This window comes from Ruditapes philippinarum, unplaced genomic scaffold, assembly GCF_026571515.1.
Source record: "Ruditapes philippinarum isolate M1 unplaced genomic scaffold, ASM2657151v2 ctg6180_1_1_1_1, whole genome shotgun sequence".
Lineage (NCBI taxonomy): Eukaryota > Metazoa > Mollusca > Bivalvia > Venerida > Veneridae > Ruditapes > Ruditapes philippinarum.
Window position 1 is genome coordinate 95,910 of NW_026856669.1, and position 6,340 is coordinate 102,249.

Consider the following 6,340-nt stretch of genomic DNA (forward strand, 5'->3'; position numbering starts at 1 on the left):
GTTTTAAAAATCTAACTTTAAATACTTAATTAAAAAAAGACACTTAAAAATGATTAATGTCTTTTTTTTGTATTTCACTCTGACAATGGGGATGACCTTGGTCATGGCTTAAGGTTGTTGGCTTTCAAACCACTTTGCCCCTTCATTGCTCTAGGTTCAAATCCTGCCAGGACTTTGATACTTTCTGCAGATCAATTACGGAATGTTGGTGGTTATACTCAAATGCCCGTTCGAGCCTGGAATAATGCATGGAAGGGAACCCGAGATCTTCCTCCGTCCGTAAAGCTGGAACGTCGACCTATCCTGTTGTTGTTGTGACATAAAAAACCCAATCAAAAAAAAAATTTACAAAATCATTTAATTCCCAAAAAGTTTTCCGGGGTTATAAAAAAAATGTAAAAATAGACATACAACAAATTTTCAATTCAAAAATGAAAAAGTAATTATCAACAAGTATAAAGTCAAAACAAAAACACCACCCAAAGCTTCAAGTTTCTCACCTTCAATGACCTTGAATGCCCCAGCCCAAAGTTCAATTGGTACACCCAATTTTTTGTCCAGCTTGTGAAAGCTATGCCATTTCTGAAATCACAAAAGTAATATATTAAAAATTATTATTAAATAAAAGATATTTTTTCGATTTACATAATATTTAGCTCACTTAACAAGAGTGGCAGCCCCTTATTTACTTTTCTTTTGCAATGAATGTGAAAATTGGCTCTAAAAGCAGTATGCTTCCAGATTCATGCTTTATTTACAAGAAAAATTTTAAAAAGAGTTTTGAAAAAGTAAAATATTGTGAAAGTGAACAAAAGAATGTAATTTACACATTGCAAATTGGCACTTACAATCCAACTTCTTCCATGTTTAGTAGACAAAAAAGAGGTCAAAATATGCAAAAAATAGTCTTTACTGCGTTAGTCACGCAGTAGAAATATGATAATAAATACTGCAAAATCAGTTATTAAACACACAACATGTAAATTATTTCATGAACCTTTTGAATCTTTTTACTCTTCTTAAAATCTTTGTAAATTTTTTCTAAAGTTTGATTTTTTTTTGAAGTTTTTTTGGCTTTTCTGGAGTCATGCAGTTTAAAGAATTTGCTCAGCTTTTTTTTTAGTCAGCACATAACTGTTATGAGATCATTGCATGTGCAATTTTAAAAAACATTACAGTCAAAACGTGTATTAAAGCGACCGGGCAAGGGGAAACACCCAATACATGTTTGACATTTTTTCCAGAATTTTTTTAACTTCTATCTCCGTTTGTTTTCCTTGTCTCCAACACGAAAACCCTATTAGTGAAGATATTTTACTGTTTGTTGCATCATTTGAACATAAAAAATACATCTATGAGGTTAATTTGTTAGTTAAGCGTTGCTTATAAATATGATAAAACTAATTGTTCAAAAATCACAACAATGTCACACTATAACCACCAGAAACGATATCCCACACATCTATTGTTAACTTTCTACATTTTAAAGGCAATATGCATTACTTTTCAACAGTTAACATTTTATATGAGAAGTTTATCCACATGAGGGTTTATGTCTGTACAACAATATATTATTCTCATATTGGCCAACCATGAGGGTTTTATGTCTGTACAACAAAGGTGCATGAAATTGTTCTAACCATGAAGTTTTTTATATTGGCTCAACATGAGGGTTTTATGCCAGTACAACACTGTAGCATGAATCATTTTCACTGTTAACATTTTATACTGGCCCTAACAGGAGGGTTTATATCTGTAAAACAATACAGCATGCATCATTCTTACTGTTAACATTTTATATTGGCCAAACATGAGGGTTTATGTCTGTAAAAAATGTAGCATGCATTATTCTCAGTTAACATTTTTATATTTTGGCCCTAACATGAGGGTTTATATCTGTAAAACAATACAGCATGCATCATTCTTACTGTTTAACATTTTTACTGGCCCTAACAGGAGGGTTTATATCTGTAAAACAATGTAGCATGCATTATTCTCACTGTTAACATTTTATATTGGCCCTAACATGAGGGTTTATATCTGTAAAACAATGTAGCATGCATTATTCTTACTGTTAACATTTTATACTGGCCCTAACATGAGGGTTTATATCTGTAAAACAATACAAGCATGCATCATTCTTACTGTTAACATTTTATACTGGCCCTAACATGAGGGTTTATATCTGTAAAACAATGTAGCATGTGCATCATTCTTACTGTTAACATTTTATATTGGCCCTAACATGAGGGTTTATGTCTGTAAAACAATAACCAGCATGCATTATTCTTACTGTTAACATTTTTATATTGGCCCTCAACATGAGGGTTTATGTCTGTAAAACAATACAGCATGCATTATTCTTACTGTTAAACATTTTATATTGGCCCTAACATGAGGGTTATATATCTGTAAAACAATACAGCATGCATTTATTCTTACTGTTAACATTTTATATTGGCCCTAACATGAAGGGTTTATATCTGTAAAACAATACAGGCATGCATTATTCTTACTGTTAACATTTTATATTGGCCCTAACATGAGGGTTTATATCTGTAAAACAATACAGCATGCATCATTCTTACTGTTAACATTTTTATACTGGCCCTAAACATGAGGGTTTATATCTGTAAAACAATGTAGCATGCAATCATTCTTACTGTTAACATTTTATATTGGCCCTAAACAATGAGGGTTTTTATGTCTGTAAAAAACAATACAGCATGCATTATTCTTACTGTTAACATTTTTATATTGGCCCTAACATGAGGGTTTTATGTCTGTAAAACAATACAGCATGCATTATTCTTACTGTTAACATTTTATATTGGCCCTAACATGAGGGTTTATATCTGTAAAACAATACAGCATGCATTATTCTTACTGTTAACATTTTATATTGGCCCTAACATGAGGGTTTTATATCTGTAAAACAATACAGCATGCATTATTCCTTACTGTTAACATTTTATATTGGCCCTAACATGAGGGTTTATGTCTGTACAACAATGAAGCATGCATTATAGAGGTTTTATAGTCTTTAACACTCAATGGTAGCATGCATCAGTCTCCTATTGGCCAAGCTGTTAGCTTTCAGTTTGAAAATTCATTCTTCATGGCCAACATTTTTATATTGGTCCCAGCATAAGTCAATATTCAAAAATTGTTTGACAGTCCTGGAAATTCAATACTTTTAGCAGAATTTCTATTTTAAATCAACCTAAACTCGACTAACACTACACATAGATCCATGGTCCTGGAAATTGTTCTTAATTAAATGTGTTGGCAATCACATGTCGAACCAATACAGAAAATGGGCCCATTTTAGCATTAACTAACGACATTCATGTAACAATTCCTGTTTAAATATTATCATAGAAATCCACCTAAAACAAAGACACAAAACAAAACTATTACATTACTATGTATCAAATAGAAAATTGTCCAAGACTTCATAATATGCTCCTGTGACACCTGCTGTGTACATTATTAGTAATAAAGATTTTTGACAGGTTATATGGCCATATATAAATGACTATTTGCAAATAGCAGTTTTAGGTTATATTGCAAACAATCATTTATATATGGCCATATAACCTGTCAGAAATATTTATAACGAATTTATACTACAGCAGACATCTTTTTTTTAGAGAAAAAAAAAGAGATTTCTTTATAAATTGACAGCAGCCAAGTATATAAAACTTATATAAATGTCACAATGATACAATGAAAAGAGACATATAAACATGAAGTATTACAAAGATTGATAGCTAAGGTGACAAAAATACCATATTGTTACAGGTACTAATCTTACTCTCTGCTGAGTACTAATCTATAATTGATAGCAACCTTAACCATGAAGTAGCAGGAAGTAAACTTTAGGTTAAAGATTATTTCTATGTTAATCATACATGCCTAGGTACAGGGGTTTTTTGTGTATTTTTCTATGGCTTTTTAAGTCACACCATCACTGCGATGGTGTATAGCAACTGTTGGCAGTTTTATTGGTGGAGGAAGACAAACAGGTGCCCCTCTGTGCATTATTTCAAGCACAAACAGGCACTAGAGTAGAACCACTGACATTCAGTAAGCTAGTTTGATAACTACTTCACATGATGGGATATGAACCGACAACAGTTGGCGACATTGATTAAGTTGCCAATGACATTGAATTATATTCACAATGTTATTTACTTTGGTTGTCTGTAGCATGATGAGTAAACTGTAACATATGACAGGATACTCTAGAACACTGATATGTTAACACATGTATCATAATTACTATAGTTTAGATAATAAACGTAGTTAGAGCACATATATATTTATGTTGTTCATAAACCCATGACATAACATTGTCTAAGAGAATATATAATGTCCTATCCTAACATAAGAAACCATGATGATGATGATGATGATTCAAAAACTCTTCAAATTACTAAATAACCAGTTTGATTTGGTAAATAATCTAGAACACCAGTGTCACATTTCCATCCAGTAGGAAAATAATATGGCTGATAAATATTGTTTCATTCAGAACAGGAAAAGAATTCTGATAAATTTATCTGATTTATAGGAAAAACTTTCCTGCTTGGAAATTAGAGCTGTTTGTTAGAAATCACGTTCACGAATTCATGATTTCAAGATTTTAATATTTCTTTACTTTAAGAGTGAAATATTGAATTTTGAAATCGTGAATTCGTGAATTTATAATTCCAGGATTTCTCATAAAAAATCTGAAAAAAGGAAATAATGAAATTGTGAATTCATGAATTCGCGATTTCATTACTTCACGATTTCACTTTAAAAAATAAAATCGTGAATTTGTGAATTCATGAATTCACAATTTCATTATTTCACAATTTCATTTATTCAGGCTTTTTAAGAGAAATTGTGAAATTATGAAATCGCGAAATTTCAAAATTCAATATTTCACTCTAAAAATAATGAAATATTAAAATCTTGAAATCATGAATTCGTGAACGTGAAATGTCACCACCGGTCTTACGTAGTTTGTTTATAGCAAAAGATATTTCAATGTTGAAATATTTAAATGTAGTAGCCCAAAGTATAGTTCTTTACGACTGCATAAGAGGTTGGTCTTGTGCTTTGCCAGTAACACCTATCTTAACTTCACTAACAATTAAGTTAAAGGCCCATTATGTTTAAAAAATCCTTTTTTTTCAATTCATTTAAAATATCAAACATGTATTTAATAATGTTTTAATATTGGATAAAGAGCATGTCAGATATTTAACAACTGAAGAAAATAGCATGTGCTGAATGTGCAGTAATGTGCTTGCGAACAGAGCAAAAGATCAACAGAGCAAAAGGTTGTTCATCAAATGAGTAATTTTTGGAAACTCAGTAACAAGATACAAAAAACTAAAACAATTTTGAGAAATAAAAATGAGCCTTTAAGTAAATATTTACCATTTTAAAATTCTGCAGGTCCAATCCATGTGAAGCCTCTTGTGATAAAACCTTGTCCCTGAAAATAGAAAAAAAGCTTTTTACATGCTAGTGTTAAAAAATAATTATTCTAACAGTCGCTTCACACTATTGCCATAGACATAACTATTCTAACACGCTTCACACTATCCCCGTAGAAATTACTATTCTAACACACTTCACACTATCCCCATAGAAATTACTATTCTAACACGCTTCACACTATCGCCATAGACATAACTATTCTAACACGCTTCACACTATCCCCATAGAAATTACTATTCTAACACGCTTCACACTATTGCCATAGACATAACTATTCTAACACGCTTCACACTATCCCAATAGACATTACTATTCTAACATGCTTCACACTATCCCAATAGACATTTATATTCTTACACACTTCACACTTTCCCCATAGACATTACTATTCTAAACACGCTTCACACTATCCCCATAGACATTACTATTCTAACACGCTTCACACTATCCCCATAGACATTACTATTCTGACACGCTTCACACTATCCCATAGACATTACTTTTCTAACACGCTTCACACTATCCCCATAGACATTACTATTCTAACACGCTTCACACTATCGCCATAGACATTACTATTCTAACATGCTTCACACTATCCCCATGGACATTACTATTCTAACACGCTTCACACTATCCCCATAGACATTACTATTCTAACACGCTTCACACTATCCCCATAGACATTACTATTCTAACATGCTTCAACACTATCCCCATTGACATTACTATTCTAACACGCTTCACACTATCCCCATAGACATTACTATTCTACACGCTTCACACTATCCCCATAGACATTACTATTCTGACACGCTTCACACTATCCCATAGACATTACTTT